Raw genomic sequence first — 20,609 nt, 5'->3', positions numbered from 1 at the left:
GTCTTTCTGCTCTCTTTTGTACTTTGTCTTCTTCCATTAAAATTTAAGTCCCTTAAGGGCAAGGACTATCTTTCTTTTTGTTTATATTTATATTTCCATGTCCATAGTGCTTGCCACATAGCAAATGCTTAAGAAATGCTCATTTCTGCCCTTCCTTCCTCCCTCCATTTCTTCCTTCCTTCCTTCCTCCCTCCCTTCCTTCCTTCCTTCCTTCCTTCCTTCCTTCCTTCCTTCCTTCCTTCCTTCCTATTGTCTGAAATGATTCCTGAGATCTCTTTCAGTTCTAAAATTCTATAAAATCCCAACATTATATCATGAATCAAACCCAAACTATAAAGACATAATATTGATTTTTGTGTTAACGACTAATTCCCTCAAAAATATAATAAATTATTCTTTGTCAAGATCGGAAGTAATTCAAGTTGTTTCCAAATTCAGATGATCTTTCATTTATATTAACTAATCAACATACAGTTTAAGACCCATCAAATCATCTAAATTGCAAGTTGAATGAGAAAGTGAAGATACTAGTGAGGCATGGATGCATGATATACAAGTCTGAGTTCAGTTATTCTGTTGATTTAAAGTAATTTTAGGCTAGATAAATTTAGCATGCATTCTGCCATCATTCATGAGAAATGCCCATTCTTTATAAAAATGATTTGTAGGCACAGAATTTCAATTCTTCTTATTATTTGTCTTTACAATTATTCATACTAGTCAATTCATTATCTTTAATAAAAGATTTTAGTTGAATATATATTAAGAGTAACCATGATTTCTGGAGAAAAAACCCCAACCTAACTATATGCACCTTTGAATAACATCTGGTATCATCCAGATTTGGCTTAGCAGTTTTCTTATTAACTTGCATCAATTTTTAGGGTCTGCTCTGGTGTTTAATAATATAGGCTGATACAAAATGTTGGATAAAAATAACTGTTTATAAATGTTAGCTATTATTTCATTCAATGAATTCTATCAGAAAGATGTTATAGAGCAGAAAGAAGAGATAGACCTTTATCCTTCTAAATTTCATGGTTTGTCCATATTACCTTACCTTATTTCACAACCTACACAAATTTCCAACTTCAATTTCTTTTATTTTTTTTAGGTTTTTTTTTTTTGCAAGGCAACTGGTGGTTAAGTGGCTTGCCCAAGGCCACACAGCTAGGTAATTATTAAGTGTCTGAGACCAGATTTGAACCCAGGTACTCCTGACTCCAGGGCCGGTGCTCTATCCACTGCGCCACCTAGCCGCCCCAATTTCTTTTTTAAAATTATTTTTTCTTGATTTCTTTTGTGATTGGTGGTTTTGTTTATTGTTTCCTTGGTTTATTGTTCCTCTCCTTACCTTTCCCTGATAACCATCCCATAGAACAATAATAATTCAAATTCAATTTTAAGTTGTATTGGAAACAAGATCGACTTTTTATGATTTATATTTATTTAGGTGTAGCTTTTGATAACTTATTGATATCTTGCAGGAACTATACCCAGAGACATAGCTAGCTCAAGTGATTCAGTAGCTCCAGTTTCAATAGCTTATAATGCACTAAGACTTTGGGGACTCTGTTTGATATCTAAACACAACTTGGCCCCTTCCTACCTTTTCAGTCTTCTTACATTCTATAGAACTCTGTGATGTAGCTACATTGATCCATTTACTTTTCCTCAAGAATGCTACTCTTATCTTGGCTCTATTTTTGCTTGAATTATCCCCATTCCTGAAATGCTCTCCTTCTTCACTTCTTCTTCCTTTTCCTGGATTTCTGTCGAGATTCCATCTCAAGGGAGCCAAGATGGCAGCATGAAGAGAGGATTTCCCTGAAACTCATTCCCCCCAAAACTCCAAAAACCACCAGATTATGACTCTAGCCAAAATTTAGAGTGGTAGAACCCACAGAAAGACTGAGTGATACAATTTCCCAATCCAAGACAACTTAGAGGTTCTGCAGGAAAGGTGTGTTTCACTGGGACCGGGGGTTGGAAAAACGCTACCCAAGGATCACCAGGAACAGCTTGAAGGGGTGGTGAGAGAACTCTGCTTCACCAGAGGGCAGGAGCACTGGCCTCAGAACAGTCCTGTGGTAAGAACCTGCAGCGGGAATCAGAGAAGCCAGCCTGCAGAATGGTAGGGGGAATAGAGGAAGATTGCAGAAATCTCTCTGCTTTCCCTGGGGCAGGACTCTGCTGTGAGCCCACACTCAGATCCAGGTTGCAATTTGGGTTTCTATACTAAGATAGCCAAGCAGAGTTCTTCCTCACAGCTCTAGGGTAGAGGGGAGCACCTGTGGTGATTTACATAGCAAAGCACAGGCAAGAGAGCATAAGATCACAAAGGAATAAAGGTCCCAGGGTGGGTGGGGTGTCCCCAAAACCCCACAAAGCCTTGGAAGTCTGGTAAACTAGTCTTAGGCTGAGGAAATGAGCAAACAAAAGAAAAAGATGAATCTAACCATAGAAAATTACTTTGGCCCCATGGAAGACTCAGAAGATGACAAACTCAAAGCTTCTGTATTCAAAGCATCTAGAAGAAATAGAAAGTGGGCTCAGGCTATGGATGAGCTCAAAAAATACTTTGAAAAGCAATTAAGGGAGGTGGAGGAAAAATTGGGAGGAGAAATGAGAGCGATGCAGAAAAATCATGAAAACCAAATCAACAGCTTGCTGAAAGAAATACAAAAAAAAACCTGAAGAAAATAATATGTTAAAAACCTTTAGGCCAAATGCAGAAGAGAAGAATGCCTTAAAAAGCAGAACTGGCTAGTTGGAAAAGGAGATAAAAAAAGCTCTCTGAAGAAAATAACTCCTTCAAATGCAGAATGGAACTAAAGGAAGCTGATGACTTTGTGAGGAATCAAGAAACAATAAAACTCTTCCAAAAAAAAAGCCCCAAATTAGAAGAAAATGTGAAATATCTCACTGGAAAAATAACCAACTCCTAAAACAGATCCAGGAGAAATAATTTAAAAATTATTGGGCTACCTGACAGACCAGGAAAAGAGCCTAGACTTCATTTTTCAAGAAATAATACAACAAAATTGTCCTGAAATCCTAGAAGTAGAGAATAAAAATAGAAATTGAGGAAATTCACCAATCACCTACTGAAAGAGATTCCCAAAAGAAAAACTTCCAGGAATATCATAGCTAAATTCCAAAACTCCCAAGTCAAAGAGAAAATACTAAAAGCTGTCAGAAACAAACAATTCAACTACCATGGCTCTATAGTTAAGATTAATCAAGATCTGGCACCATCTACTTTAAGGGCTTGCAGAGATTGGAATATGATATTCCAGAAAGATCTTGGTTTACAACCGAGAATCAACTACCCAGCAAAACTGAACATCCTCTTTCAGGGGAAAAGATGGACTTTCAATGAAACAGGTGACTTTCAAACTTTCTTATTGAAACAACCAGAGCTTAACAGAAAGTTTAGTCTTCAAGTACAGGACTCTGGTGAATGATAGAAGGGATGAATGAGAAGAACTAACTATGAGGAACTTGAACTGTTTGTATTCCTACATGTGAAGAAGATATTGATAACTCATATGAACTTTCTCATTTATTTATTTGTTTATTTATTTATTTATTTTTTAGGTTTTTCACAAGGCAAATGGGGTTAAGTGGCTTGCCCAAGGCCACACAGCTAGGTAATTATTAAGTGTCTGAGACCGGATTTGAACCCAGGTACTCCTGACTCCAAGGCTGGTGCTTTATCCACTATGCCACCTAGCCACCCCGAACTTTCTCATTTATAAGAGCTGTTAGGGCACAGGAAGAAGCAGAATATAATGGTATAATATAGTAAAAAAAAGGTGAACTCAATGGGTGATAAAGGAAAGTACTGGGAGGAAGAGAAAGGAGAGGAAGAAGGGGCTAAAATATTTCACATAAGAGTCAAGAAAAAGCTTTTTTTTAATGGAGTGGAATGGGGGAAGGCAAAGGGGAATGAGTGAGCCTTCATTCTCATCAGAAATGGCTCAGTGAGGAAATAACATACACACTTAATAGGGTATATAAATCTATCTGACCCTAGAGAAAAATGAGAAGGGATGGAATAAGGGGCAATGGTGGGAGGAAAGCGGGGAAATAAGTGATAGAAGGGAGGGAAGATTGTGGGAGAGGGTACTCTGATGCAACACACTTTTGGACAGGGACAGATTGAAAGGAGAGAGAGAGTAGAATAAATGAGAATGGTGGGGAAGAGTGGAGGTAAATACACCTTGTAATAGCAACTGTGGGAGAAATATTGAAGCAACTTCTCTGGTTGACATGATAAAGAAGGCAACTCACTCCAGAGACAGAGTCATTGGAATCTGAACACAGACTGAAGTATATTTATTTTTCTCTCTCTCTCACTATTCTTGAGGTTTCTCATCTTCTTTGGGGGGAGGAGTGTTTGTTTACTCTTATAACAAGATTATTGTAATAATATTAAATAGTTTAAAACCTATTATCTTATTAAAAAACACATTGGAAACACACACACACACACACACACACACACACACACAAAGATTCAACTCAAATCCCACATTCTTTTTTCCCCAACATTCTTCCATTTGCAAATTTATAAGTTGCACATTTTTCTACTGCCCCTCACTTCCCTCCCCTTTTCCCTTGGTGACAAACAGTCCTGTAAAATTGTATAGATACATTTGTGTTTAGCATATTTACATATTAATCATTTTGTGTAAGAGGAATTAGGACTAAGAGGAAAAGAAGAAAACCATGAGATAGGAAGGAAAAACATAAAGTTTTTTTAAAAAGTTAACATAGTGTTCATTCAGATTCCGTTTTTTTTTCCGCCTTTGATTGTAGGTGGCATTATCCCTTACAGGTCTCTCAAGGTTGTCCTCAGTCTCTGAACTGTTGAAAGGAACTACATCCATCATAGTCAATCCACTCACAAGGTTGTTGTTAATGTGTATAATGTTCTCTAGATTCTGCTCCCTTCATTCAGCATCAGCATCCATGCTTCATTAAACTCTAACCATTCATAGTTTCTTTTTTTTTTAGTTTTTTTTTTTTTGCAAGGCAATGGGGTTAAGTGGCTTGCCCAAAGCCACACGGCTAGGTAATTATTTAGTGTCTGAGGCCGGATTTGAACTCAGGTACTCCTGACTCCAAGCCAGTGCTCTATCTTCTGCACCACCTAGCCGCCCCCATTCATAGTTTCTTATAGAACAATAGTGTTCCACAATATTCGTATATTGGAACTTGTTCAGCCATTCCCTAATGAATGGTCATCCTCTCCACTTCCTTTGCCATTACAAAAAAGAACTGCTATAAATATCCTTGAACATGTGAGTCTTTTCCCATTTTTTTATGATCAAATCCTGTTCTACAGGTGGCTTTTCCCAGTCTCTTCCTCTGCTAATGTCTTCCCTCTTGAAATTTCCTTCCTTCTGTTCTGAATCATGTATTAGGTCCATACATATTTTATATGTATCTAGTTTCTTAAATCTTGTCATATCTATTAGAAAATAAATTTCTTGAGGACAATCAGTGTTTTTGATTTTCTATATAGTTTCAGTGTTTAGTTGAGTGCAAGATATAGAAAGTTTTATCAAATAACTGTTGACTGACTGACTGACTGAAGAATGTGGAAGGTATAGAACAAAATGGAGCAGAGGTTTATATTTTGGTCCAAAACACTGTTTTGTTGTTTTTTTCCCTCTAGCTGGACACTGAAGAGGGCATTTTGATATTCTCAATAATTCTTAGTAGCTTGTAATAGCAGTGCTAGACAAAACACAAGACTCAGAACTATTGACCCTTAGGCTTTGGAGTCAAGATTCTGGTGACTTAGAGTGCTAGGCATTTCAATCAAGTTTTTGACCTTTGAATTGAAAATCTGAGTAGAGACATGGACCAAGGAGATATCAACCCAACACCCCACTATGGACCCTATCTGTAGGAGAATGACTACAGTTTCTGGGTCAACCTCCATACTCTTCACATTATAAAGGGAAAGGGTTACTCCCTGAAATATATCAAATGGTGTCTCACATCACCCTCTGATAGTTGTCCAAATATAGTTCTGTACCCCACTGATAATTTTGAAATAAATATCCGACTGAGAGAGATTGCTCAGTTGGTATTTACATCTCCAAATTAAAGGGTTAATAAGTCTCCTGGAATTAAGCCTTATGCTAGTCACCTTATTTTTTGTCTCTTGTTTTTCTGTACCTCAATTTTCTCTTTTGTAATATTACAGAATTTTCTGATATGTGATTTAATCTAGAATAAATGTGTATGAAAATTACTTAAACTTTTTTCTTTTTTTTTTTTTTTTTTGCAAAAGTTAAAAAGTTTTGCCTCTGCTTGAAACCAAAGGTTTGGCATAATTATTGCTCTTTTAAGCCTTTTCCAGGAAAATCTCTATTTGAGCATAACTGGTTTTGTGAAAGTGTGTTTGTTTTTTAGCTTCCTCAGTCCTTAAATGTTGCCCTATATAAGCAAATGGAAATTGTTTATCTGTTAATCAAATGGATCATTGAAAGGGCCATTGAAGGTCACAAAATGTTCCAGTTAAATACATTTAACACGATTGTACACGTGTATAAACTATTTCAAATTATTTGCTTTTTAGGGGAGGGGGAGGTAAGAAGGCAGGAAGAAAAATGTGAAAATAAAAATCTTACCAAAAATGATTGCTGAAAATTTTCTAATTACATGTAATTGGAAAAAATAAATGAAAAAAGAAAGGAAAATGTTCCAGTTAAAAGGAACTTTTCTAAATAGAATCTATATAATAATCATAGTTTTATATACAAATATTTCCTTCCTTTTAAATTGTTAGTGTTTTTGAGGCAATCAAGGTTAAGTGACTTGCCCAGGGTACACAGCTAATAAGTGTCAAATGTCTGAGATATGAATTTGAACCCAGGTCTTTAGGAAATCAGACCAGGTGCTCTATCCACTGCTTCACCCAACTACTACCACTACCCTTTAAAATTTTAAATGTAGCTTCTAGGCCAGTACTCTTTGAGATGCAGCTATTTTAAATATTTCATTTGCTTGGTGAACTGGTCTTTACCCAGTAGAAGGTTATTGAGTTCCTTCTTTACTTAGTTACTTGGGAATTAAAATAGCATCTTCTCTAATGAGACTGACTTCTTAAAATAGTGTTATTGTGCTTGGGTCAGTGGACAGTTCTGCCTGTTTTAAATGGAATCAGTCTTTTAGTGGAGGACTCATGATAACAAAAGAGTAAGTTCAATTGGTTCTGCGAGATCTCTGCCCTTGCTACAAAGGATAATAAAAGAAAAATGCATTTGAAATGTAGCTCTCTTTTTCCTCTGGATTGACCATATTTTGCCCAGTTGTTTTTCTTTTTATATGTCTTTACACTCTCATTGTAATGAGAGTAATCTTTGGACCGATCCTGTGATCCTAGAAGTTTTTTCACTTTTAAGATTGTCTTTTTCAGTTCTGGAGTTTCAAGTGATCCTAATAAGGACTGTTGCCCTTCTCCCCAATTAGAGTCAGGACTGTATTAAAACAATCTGTACATCAGAAAATATTATTGATAGATACTGTCTTTGAATATGGCTAGATGTGACTGAGACACTGGGCAGGAGAAGCCATTGATTCCATTGATCTTTAAAGTTTTTCACAACCATTGAAAGAGTAAATTTGCAAGTATTTGTGCTACAATATAGGAAACTGAGGTTCTTAGGGTTTATACTTCTTTATCTTCCTTTTTCTGCAGTATATGTTGTTTAGTCTTTATAGCATGGTCCAGCACCAATGAGCTATTATTTTCTGTTACAAACAGTGAAACTTACTGGATTTAAGGGTCTTTCTCCAGTACTTCTAATGATTGATGCATTTCAGAAATAGGTTAGCAAGAAATGGGTGCTAGCCCTGTTGAGGTTGGTTACAGTTGTTAAGTTCAAGTGATGCAATCTAACTTTTAAAAAATCAAATCAAAAATTCAAATTTCCTTTGAAATGTGAATGCTTAAAAAAATGAAGAAACTCTCTGTTTATTCTACTTTCATGCAAAATAAATACAAAGAAGATTGGACCAGGCATAAAAGTCTTTAAAATTTTATAAACACTTCTGCAAGGTAAATCACTCTAGTGCCTTTGCCAAGAAAACCCCAAATGAGGTCACAAAAAGTGACATGAATGAAAAATTACCAAACAGCAAAAAGATACATTGACATTTCTCACTTGTCTATTTTAACTTCTGATTACAAAGTGAATTTGAGCACCAGTTTCCTCAAGCAGAAATAACAAAATACAAATAAAAGACTTAAAATGTATTTGCAGGAAGTATAGCATTTGCTAGGCTCCAAATGCAAAACTTTGGGACAATGATTTTGGCTGCTGGTGTTTCTTATTGATGGTTCAATCTATAACCTGGTGGTTAGGATGTGATTTGAAAAGATATGTATAAAAAATACATATTTTAGAAGTAGGCTATCAGATGGTAAACTGGATCTAAGAAAGTCAGCAGTATTATTTCCTTCCCATGTATTTTTGTATTATGGTCTATTTGAAAAAAGTGTCCTGAACAAGGGGATCCAAGGGTTGGGCTTTTGATCTTGGCTTTACCACTTAGTAGGTATGCAATCCTGGTTGTTATCCAATGGTAACAAAATTTTTTAAAAAAAATTTTCAGGGGGAGATATGAAAGTAAAAGACAGGCTTGCATCATTCTTTAGATCCTGAGCAAGCCATTCAACACCCTGGGGAAAAATTTCCTCATCTGTAGACCCGAAGTGCCTACCTCACAGGTTGGCATAAGGTTCAAATAAAATAATCTCTGTAAAGTGTTTTGTAAACATTAGAGTGCTATATAAATGTTAGGTTTTTTTAAATTGTAAACTTAATAATTGGTGAAATCTAATATTTTAATATGAAAAGATGAAAAGAGAGGATGTATATAACAGCTGTGAAATTCTACTACATGAAGTCTGAATTTAAGTATACATATCCCTATTTATAATAACAGTTTTTTCAAATTCTCATTTTACCATCAATAAAATGAGCATTTCTATATGCAATGTAATACAGAGAAAGAGGATTGTACATGAAACTATGACTCTCTCAAGTGAGTAAACTCATCTTTATAGAGTTGAGCACACAGACTAGAACACAGTAAGAGCCTGATTAATGCTTATTTCCATTCCCTCTTCTCTTAAGTACATCTTATTTTTGCTTTTTGCGTAAAATAACTTCATAACAGACTTTTCAAATCTGTCCTGTTTATTTTCCTTCCTACTGATTTGCTGTTCTCTTTTGTATACTCTTTTTTCTTTTTTTTTGAGGCAATAGGGTTAAATGACCTGCCCAAGGTCATATGCTTAATAAGTATTAAGTATTTGAGATCCAATTTGAACTCAGGTCCTCCTGACTCCAGGGCCAGTGCTTTATCCACTGTGACACCTAGCTGCCCCTTTTGGGTACTCTTAAAAAAATGCTTCCCTTACCCCCCCCCTTTTTCAGAATAACTATCCCCCCCCTCCTCACTTCCACAACAAACATTTATTAAGAGCCTACTATGTGTAAAACTCTGGGAATAAAGACAAAAAGGAAAATTCCCTGTCCACCAAGAGCTTACATTCTTCTGAGGTTTGGAAGTATCACAAATATAATGCAAACTGGAGGCCATCTCTAGATCACTAACTATAGAGAGGAACTCATTGGCTTCACAAAAGGAGGTAGCATCTGATCTGAGCCCTAAAAGAAGAGGGGATTCAAGGGGAAGATAAGAGATACTGTGCTAAAGAGGGAAAGAGCCCCAAATCTGGAACTGAAGGATCTGGTTCAAAATCTAGTTCTTTTTCTGTTCATGAGACTTTAGGCAAGTCACCTAATCTCGTATACTTCTTTCCTCATCTGTGAAATCAAGGGATTAGATTAGATGACCTTTAAGGTCCCTTCCCAGGGAAACTAGGTGGCACCATAGTGCATAGAGTGCTGGGTCTAGAATCAGATCTTAATCTTAAATTAAGATCTGAGTTTTCATTTGGCCTCAGATACTTACTGGCTGTGTGTCTCTGGGTAAGTCACTTAAACTTGCTTGCCTCTCTTCATTTATAAAATGAGCTGGAGAACTACTCCAGTAGTTTTGATGCAGGGGGAAAGATGAAGAGAATTGTGAATGTAGAAATTGGATGAAGATGTGAATTGACTACCACCTACTCTTGAGATGCAAATTGACTACCATGGGAAAGAGAATTATGATTGTAACAGAAACAAAATTTGAAATCTTAAAGGCTGCTAATCTTGTCACATTGGTTGGAGATCCTCATTCTTAATGTAAAATTTGTATCCTGATCTCCTTGGGCTTCACCTTCTACCTAATTCTGGGTCCTGTAAGGGGAAGGGAGTTCACCTTTTGCCCTCTGGATGAGAGGCAAGACATAAAAACCTGGGTTGTACTCCTCTCAGGGCCGCAGTCTTCTCTGACCTACTGGTCCAGCCAATGCTGCTTAGTGCTCTCTCTCTCTCTCTCTCTCTCTCTCTCTCTCTCTCACTTCCTATGTGTTGTAACTTCTTTCATTAAGTTTTTGTTTTATTTCCACCCTTGCTTTCCTGAGTCTGAATAATAATTCCTCAAAGGCAGAACCAAACTCAAGTAGCCAGTGGCTACGGTCTTACCAATGCCCCACCCCCAACCAAATGAAGGGCCACAAGGAGTCAGGCATAACAGAAATGACTAAATAACAAAAATGGCAAGATCCTTTCCAAACTAAATCTATGATGCTGTAGGAAGAGAACTCATCCCATGTATGGACAAGGGATGATCATGGGTCACTCAGAAGTCTAATTTGGTTAGATGATGAGGTTGATAAAGAGGGGTAGTATGAAAATAAGGCCTTCAAAGATAGAAAGGAACCAGTTTTTTGGGGGGTCATAAATGTTGGATTATGGATTTTGTATTTCCCCCCCACAAACAATAGAGGACCAAAAATTTTTTAACAACATAATACCATGTCCCAAACCATGTCTTAGGAAGATCATTTAGGTACTCCTTTGTAGGATGGGCTGGAAAGGAGAAAGACTGGCAGTAGGGAGGCAAATTAGGAGGATATTGCAGTGGTCCAGTGAGAAATGATGAAACCTTGAACAAAAGTGTTGGTTGTGTAAGAGAAGATAAGGGAGGTTGGTGAATGAAATATTATATAGGTAGAAGAGAGAAAACCTGAATAATTGATTTCATACTGGGAGTGGGGAGGGAAAGGGAAGAGTCAGGATGCTTGACCTTGAGTTTACTAATCTGTTAAAAAAGAAGCCATGAGATGGTGGATAGAGCATTGGAGCAGGAGTCAAAAAGTCTGAAGGTCAATCCCACCTCTGACCCTCTGACCACAATTAGTTGTATGGCCCTAAATTAAAGGGCTTCACCTTTCTGAGCCTCAGTTTCATTATATGTAAATTCTTTTTGGGGGTTGGGGATGAGGAGTATTGTTGGGGGAAGGGGGAGTTGTTAGTCTCTGAAGTCCTTTCTGGCTCTGATTATGATCCTGCCATACTTAGAGGAACTAATGAAATTAAGCACATGTAAATGTATTGCAAATGTGAAGCATTATACAAAAATAACTATGGTTCAGGGCTTCTAAAGCATTCTGGGCTCATATTGATTTCAGACTCCAAAGGTGGCAAATCTCTTTTTCCTTGGGCTTTTGTCCCCTCCTAGATTAATCCAGGAAAGCCTTCAAAATAAAATTTAGAGGGTTTCTGTTTAATGTTGGTAGCTCGACCCCCTCCCACCAAGCTACTCAGTGAATAATATGGGTGATGATGGTGTTTGTCCTTCATTCTCAATGAAGCAAGGTGATGCCATGACAGGCATGTGAATTGGATTTGAATGAGGGGGATGATGTACTAAGTCACCAACCTCACCATCTCCTCCAGAATCACCTGGGTCCAGTGGCTAGATATGGATCACAAGGACTCTTAAATGACTTGGGTATCAGGTAAAGGACAACTGTTTATTTCTTCCATCACAGAAACTCCATTAGAAGAAGGAAACACATGGATATAAAAGAACAAATATAGGAAATATGAAATACTCTAATAGTCCACTATGCTTCTTATATACCCCTAGGAAGGTAAAGAATCTTTGTATGATGTTAAACACAAATGTGTATGTACTGTATTCACCTGTTTGCCCTGAAGGGAGGGGGGTGGGAAGGGGGAGTGGAAGAAAATTTTGTAACTTAAAAATATGCATATACATGTGGATGAATATTGAAAAACTTTGATAACATCTAATTGGAAGAATAAAATAAAATAAAATATCAATTAAAAAAAGAATCTTTTTATGACTGCCTAGAAGATATTTTAGATTCTCCTAGGACCTATATTATCTGAGTCTCCTGGCCAGCCTAGGTATGACATTCTTTAGTCTGTCAGGTGCTGGATGACCCTGGTCCTCCTCTCTTTGGAGAAGCATGCTGTATTTGGTCAGCCAATGCAATATCCTAATTTCTGTAATTCTGAATACTCAGGAAGCACCAGGGTTTTAATTTCAGAGGGCATCAGTTCTTAGAAAAGGAAATAAAAATGTAGAAAGTGGTATTCAAAGACTATAGCTACAAGCCACCATTTCTACTGGGTAGTTTGGGAGGGGGAAAGGAAATCTCCCTGCCCAATCCAAGGGAAAGGAAATACTAGAAAGAATCTTAAAGTAAAAGAGTCCCCAAAAGAAAAAAGTCCGTCACTCTTAAAGGCCACAAGGGTGGAAGGATCCTTCAGCAAGAATCTATACCCCCAAAATCAGTCCTACTAAACATCTACCTCCTAGTCCTATGGACAGATCAAGAAATCCCTATGTCATCCTAGAAAGGTGCATGCCCTTCAGAAAGGGACCAGTGCCCACATCTAGTTCCTTGGAGATGTTCTAGACTAGCAAAGACCTACATTCTTTAATTACATCAAGTGGATTGGGGGATTGGGGATCTGTAAAACCCCTTATCAACCAGGACTACTTACAAAATTTGTCTTTATTATTTTCATAAAATAAGACCATTACTGTTGGGATCATAGCTCTAGACTTGCAAGAGACATCAGATGCTGAGCAAGATGAGCAGAACCAGAAAAACACTGTACATCCTAACAGCAACATGGGGGTGATGACCAAACTTGATGGACTTGCCCATTCCATCAGTGCAACAATCAGGGACAATTTGGGGCTGTCTGCAATGGAGAATACCATCTGTATCCAGAGAAAGAACTGTGGAGTTTGAACAAAGACCAAGGACTATTAACTTTAATTTAGGGGAAAAAAACCCCCTGATATCTTATTGTCTGATCTTGCTATCTCTTATACTTTTATGTTTCTTCCTTAAGGATATGATTTCTCTCTCATCACTTTCAATTTGGATCAATATATACCATGGAAACAATGTAAAGACTGGCAAATTGTCTTCTGTGGGGGGTGGGGTGGGGGGAGGGAAGTAAGATTAGAGGAAAATTGTAAAACTTAAAATAAATAAAATCTTTAAAAATAGAAAAATAGAAAAATAGAAGCCATTTAACATACTCTTCTTTTACGAATGAGGCATCTAAATCCCAGGAAGTAAAGTGATTTGCCCTTGATCACATATCTTTCTTTTAAGATAAAGTCTAGGGGCAGCTAGGTGGCACAGTGGATGGAGCACTGGCCCTGGAGTCAGGAGGACTTGAGTTCAAATGTGACTTCATATACTTAATAATTACCTAGCTGTGTGGCCTTGGGCAAGTCACTTAACCCTATTGTCTTGCAAAAACTAAAAAAAAGAGATAAAGTCTAGCCCTGAAATCTGTGCTCTTTAGGCAGCTAGGTGGACAATGGCTAAGAGCTTAGACTTCAGACATTTACTAGTGTGACTCTGGCCAGTCATTTACCCAGAGTTGTTGTGAGGAGCAAATGAGATAATGATTGTAAAGCCCCTAGCATTAGTGCCTGGCTATTATTTCCCTCCCTCCTTGTTATGCTCTTCATCTATATACCACTTTCTAGTGGCATTTTCAAAACATGTTTATTATTATCTTCCTAGAACTCTAGTGGGAATGAAGTAATCCTTGGTTTCCTGGGGTGAAAATGGCTATTGTACATCCTCTTGAAGATGGTGTGGTGAATAGGAATCAGGAATAGTGGAATCAGGAAGACCTGAATTCAAATGAAACTCAGTCCCTTATTAGCTGTATGACCCTGAGCAAGTCACTTAATTTTTGTTTGCCTCATTTTCCTCATCTGGAAATTGGAGGTGATAATAATGGCACCTATTTAAGGATTAGATCCAATGACATAATAATTGTAAAGCACTTAACAGAGTGTTAGGCACATTCTATGCACTATATAATGTTAGCAATTATTATTATTATTATTATTAACTGAATTTAGACCCCAATGTTTCTATTCACCTCAGAAGAAAGGACATGAAGGAGAGTCTGTCCCAGCATCTTATTATGGAGTCTTCCAACATACTGTGCATTTATTTTTAGACATTTCAAATATTCATTTTAGGACAAATGCTTCTTATTCTTCGGATATGGTACACCTCATTAAACCCAATTGGGAGCTGTCAGACTGCCAACAAAGTGATACTGACATTCAGTTTCATAGCAACACTTGATGGTTCTGCAGGTAAATGTGCACCTCATCTGCTGCAAAAAAAAACAAAACAAAAAAACAAAAAACCCCACACACTTTAAGGAGAAAATCAAGACAAATATTTTCTCCAGCTTTTCCTCTTCTTTTTCCTCCTTAACACCATCACCACACACATTCCCCCCTCATCCCCCCCCCCCATTCTTTCTGCTTCTGAGACTGGGAGTATACAATTCTATAAGCAGAAGACCTATTTTGCCAGGATGGACAGAGGTTAAAATGAGGGAGTAGTCTCTTGTTCATTGTTTGGGGTAGGGAAAGGGAAGAACGACCTACTGGCATAACCCTTAGTGTTCCCATTTTTTTTTCCTTTTGTCATGTCTGTGATAATAAGAAAAATTCACAAGTAAATTGTGTCAACTACCTGACCTTCTCTCTATGAGTCAAAAATGATTACATCCAAACATGAAGGAAATTATAAATTTAAATACTATCTCATAATTTTTTTAAACTGCCTCTCTTACTTTCAAATATATACAGACATTTTTTCCCCTCTCCACCTTTAGTTCTTTATTTTGCTATGTCATGGACCTCTTTGCAGTCTGGTGAAATCTCTGAACTCCCTCTCAGATAATGTTCTTAAACAATTGAAGGAAATCCCAAAATTTGGTACAAGGTTAGTAAAAATAAATTTGTAATTTTTTCCCCCTTCTAAGTCCATGCACTTAAAGGGTCTATTGACCTTAGGTTAAGAACTCCTATTTTAGACTAATTTGATGTGTTATTCAAAGAAGGTAAAATGTCAATAGGATTCATTCAGGAAAATAAATACAGATCTGGAAGAGATCCAAGATCAGTCCAAACTCTCATTTACACATGAAAAAACTATGACCCTTAAAGCTCTAATGACTTGCCTAGGGTCATGTAGGCATTAAGTTGTAAAGTTGAGATATAAACTCAGATTTTCTCACTCCAGTCTTTTCACAATACTATTCTGCCTTCCTAATTGACTTTTCTATTTGATTGCTCTCTAATTCTCAGAAAGTAAATGTCCTTTAGTAGAGATTTCTGATATAGACTAAAATCTTAATATACCTTAGCAGTAGTATATGAGATACTAAGATTTAAAAATTGGCCAATCTTCTGGTAACAGCAGAGGTGTCAGTTTTTTGGCCTACAGAACACCAGGTACATCCTGAACTAGATTAAAATGCATTTGGGAAATGTTTAGCAAAATAAATAAAAAATACAACAGAGATAATGTTAATTTGTGGTTTTTCTAAGTGAACATGCTACACTCACGGATCTGTTTCTATTTGAGTCTGATAGCACTGACACAGAATATAGAACAAGACTTAGAGTCTGTAAAACCTGAATTCAAATTCTGCCTCAGACAGCTCCCAGATGTTGGCCTTGCTGGGTCACAGTTTTCTCTTTTACAGGAAAAAAAGGTTGTTAGACTGGATGACCTCTATCTAAGGTCCCTTCCAGCTCCAAATTTAAGACCCTATGATTTTATTGTGATACAACTCTAGAATTGAGCAAGGCTGTTTCTTGAATGAGCAATATGGAATCTGCTTCTGTGACTGCCTTTGTGCCAGACCTCATTCTCTCCTAGCTTAGCCTTCCCAAATTCAGAATTATCGCCATGGCCCAAAACAGCATTGAAAGAGGATTGTAGAGGAATGCCTACTCAAATAACTTCATCACCAAGTAGATCTTCAAGAGCATAAGAAAGGTACAGAAAAGAGAAATGAGAGTTCTGAGCAATAAAAGGGATTTTTAGGGGGGAGGAGCAATGTGGCCCATGGAGCTGGATGAACTATATTTCAATATATAGAGAGATATGGAAGTAACCAGTTTATTTGCTGTTGTCATTTCAGTCATGTCCAACTTTTCTTGACTCTAATTGAACTTTTGTTGGAAAAGGTATTAGAATGATTTGCCATGTCTTTCTCCTGCTCATTTTACAGATGAGGAAATTGAAGCAAACAGGATTAAGTGACTTTTCCAGCTAGTGTCTGAGTTCAGATTTGAACTCAAGTCATCCTATTTCCATGCCTGGTGCTCTATCATGATGTGTCTTAAAAACAACAATCAAAAACTAGCTTTGGGGCAGCTAGGTGGCGCAGTGGATAGAGCACCGGCCCTGCAGTCAGGAGTACCTGAGTTCAAATCTGGCCTTAGACATTTAATAATTACCTAGCTGTGTGGCCTTGGGCAAACCACTTAACCCCATTGCCTTGCAAAAACCTAAAAAACAAAACAAAACAAAACAAACAAACTAGCTTTAAGAAAAATCACATTTCCCATAAATTTGGGGTTTTCCTGAACAAGGAGCTGACATCAAAAAACCATCATAAAAAAACATCATAAATATGATCATGTTGGAAAATAAGTTACAAATATCAACAGATGACATTTATAAATCTTTACACTATTTTAAAATAGCAAAGTGATGCTCCTAGTCATAACAGACAATTACACATTTCTCAAACTGTGACTGAATGTACATTAAGTACATATACTTTGATGTTTTTTTTAATTTTTTTTTTTTAGGTTTTTGCAAGGCAAATGGGGTTAAGTGGTTTGCCCAAGGCCACACAGCTAGGTAATTATTAAGTGTCTGAGACCCGATTTGAACCCAGGTACTCCTGACTCCAAGGCCGGTGCTTTATCCACTACACCACCTAGCCGCCCCCTATTTTGATGTTTATCATCAATACCATCAATAACTATTATTTTATTGTACAATCAAGCACCTAATAAGTATTAAAGTATAATGTTATAAATGTGATTTCTTTAACCTTATTGTTTTGCTATAGCAAATATTAAATACAATTGCTAATACTTTCATTTATCTCCTTAATATTAGAAAAGTATTATAAGGATAACTTGTATAATCCATATCATATTAAAAAGCTGATCTGAGAAATTTGAAATGATATTTTTTTCTTTTAGAAAGTTTTCCTATTGCAAGCAGAAGCATGGAAAAGTCTTAGAACTCAAGCAGAAGCATGGAAAAGTCTTAGAACTGAGCTCAGACTAGGGATCAATCTTAAAAACCAAAAAACATCACTTTAGTAGCTAAATGTTTGAAGTCTTCACTAGAGGCTTTAATTGTTAGATTTGGGGAAAAGTTTTTCTTAAATTTACACCTTTTGTTTGTCCTTTTCAAAAAAATTTGTCTTCTTGTCTTCTTTCTTTATCAAAAAGAAAGAAAGAAAGAAAGAGAAAGAAAGAAAGAAAGAAAGAAAGGAAGGAAGGAAGGAAGGAAGGAAGGAAGGAAGGAAGAAAGAAAGAAAGAAAGAAAGAAAGAAAGAAAGAAAGAAAGAAAGAAAGAAAGAAAGAAAGAAAGAAAGAAAGAAAGAAATCACAATAGGGCGTAGGGGTGGGGAGGAAAACCAGTCACCATATGTCATCTTTGATTGTGGAGGAGAGGATTTTTGCGGGGGTTGATAGTACTAATATGAGCCTCAGGATATTTATATTGTTGTATGTCTGTATGTTATAATTAAAATTGGAAGTAATGGTTGTCCCTTCTTTCAGTCACTGGGAAGCGTCAAAAGAGAGTCTGTGGCAGAATCATTGAGTGAATGAGTAAAGGTGATGAAAAGTGAAATATAGCATGTGTTAAATTAGATGGTATAGTTGATGAAATTACTCAACAGTCCTACTGTCTTTTCATGCAGAAAGATCACCTTCACTTAGTACTTTCTGCCTGATAGAAAATATCACATCAGCAGTTTAGATTTAGAGTCAGTGCAGTGGACCTGTGAATTCTGAATGGCACAGCTATAACTATCAAACTTGGGAATGTGGCAAGAAATTCACCAAATCATTTTTAGAGACAAATTCATTTGGGGAGAACCCAGTACAATGAGTCCCCCATAAATTGTCCTTGATAGAAGTACCCCATGATGACTGGTAGATGAAGTTCAAATGGGAAAGAATCGGAAGAGGTTACATAAACTGTAATCTTTGGTGGGGGATGGAGGGGGGAGTTTGAACCCAGGGCTCTGAGTCCAAAGTTAATGCTCTTTCTACTGTATCCTGCTGTCTTCCATTTTAGAAGTATAGTGGGGGGAGCAGCTGCCTAGGACCCTAGATATCTATATTTTTATCCTAACCTGGTAATTAATTAGCTGTGTGACCTTGGGCAAATCACAACTTCTCTAGACTTCTATTTTTCTCAACTTTAAAAAGACTAGTTGATTTTTCAGGTCCTTTGCCAGCACTAAAGATTCTCTAATCCTCATCATGACAAAGATTTTACAATGTTTTCAGTTTGTTTGTTTGCATTTTGTTTAGAAATTGAAAAGAGGATCATTCCTGATTAACTATCTATTTTTAGTTATGTTTCTTTTCTTTCTCCAACTTCTCAGTAGGTGCAGTAGCAGCAGAAGCAGCCTTTTTCCCCATGTAAGGTCCCCAGTCATAGCTGGAAGTATTTGGCAGTCTCCACTATTTCCATGTGGCCTCAACCTCCTGAGCACCTCATTAGCTCAGAGATGAGTCCTGGGAGGACCATGAACCGCCACCATGCCATTCTGCCTTCTTGTTTTTTTGTGTTTTTTTTTTTTCTGTTCCTGGTATACAATTTTTATACCGGAGGTATACAGGCTAGAGAAAGTCTGATGTACTTTTGGGTAAGTAGTACATGTGAAATATTACATTTTACATTGATGTGAAATATCACAGTCAATTCTCCACCAATGTCTCAGGTCATGATCAAAATATTGTCCTTAAAAGGAGGACTTGGAAGGGCTGCCATCTTGTTTTTCCAAAGTCAATCACAAATGTGTGTGTATAATTTATGTACTTTATTTTTTTAAAAAATCTATTTTCATTTATATGCTGGAGAAGAAAACTAAATCCAAGGTAAAAAAATCTATCAATGACAATAATTGCTTTGATGGAAGCTTCAGAAAACAAAGCAAGAAAAAAACACTCTTAATATGGTGCAGAGATGATTGTATTCCTGAGATTACAGTTGTCCCCCATCTCCCACACTGACGTTCTGTGAGGCCCACAGAATTTAGGCTTGAAATTTAATTTAGTATAATGCCAGGGGAAAGGATCTATGTCTTTGTCAATGTGAAGAATTCCTAGCAGAAATTTCATCCACCACCAGATGGCAACATGTCTTTGACTTAGCAAATAAATCTTAGGAAGTATGAGATGTACTCAGATGGAAATAGTATGCTGTGATGGATAGTATTGAACTTGGTGCTGAGAATGACTTTTAATTTCAAATTCTGCCTTACCTACTTAGTAATTTTATGACTATAGTCAAGTTACTTAATAAAATTTAAATATACAAATTGATGCATGTTTTTTATTTTTCCTTAAATATACAACCAAATATTAAAAACATATTTTTAAAATCCTCAAGTCATCAATACTCATTTTTCTGCTTCATTAGTTACGAATTTCTGAGTATTTTTAAAAATTAAACTGTTTTAAGACCAAAGATTTAGAGGTGGAAGGGGCCTCAGAGGTCATCTAGCTCTAATCCTTCCCCTTATTTTAAAGTTGAGTGAACTGAAGTCTAGAAGACAAAGGAATTGGATTCAGGTCTGCAGACTATGCTCTGAGCACTTTCTACCACACTACATCTTATTCAAAGCTGAAATTTCAGTTCATTTTTTTCATTTAATTTACTTTTTGTTAATGTTTTAACAGTTGACCTTTGTCAGGAATCTACAAGTTGAATTCTATCATTCATTTCACATATAACTAGTGTCAAAGATCTTCAGAATAAACTGGAAAACTCTGAAAGAAGAAACCACAGTAGCAGTTGACTGAATTCTTTGTCTTTGCCCTAACAACTTTATACACTGGTACAAAAAAAGAAAAAAGAAAAGAAAAAGAAAAAAGTTTTCTTTTTTTTGTTTTTTTTTTTATTGCAATAATTTCCAACCATACCCCATTACTTATCTATTCTTGTAAAAAGAAAAGAAATTAAGCAAAATCAATGAATATTTTGGTCTAAGAATGTGTCATGTTCCAATCAGACAATCCACCTCTCCTCCACAGAGAGGAAGAAA

The sequence above is a fragment of the Macrotis lagotis genome, chromosome 3, assembly GCF_037893015.1.
Source record: "Macrotis lagotis isolate mMagLag1 chromosome 3, bilby.v1.9.chrom.fasta, whole genome shotgun sequence".
Lineage (NCBI taxonomy): Eukaryota > Metazoa > Chordata > Mammalia > Peramelemorphia > Peramelidae > Macrotis > Macrotis lagotis.
The sequence above is the reverse complement of the archived record's forward strand: the minus strand, read 5'-3'. Positions refer to the sequence as shown.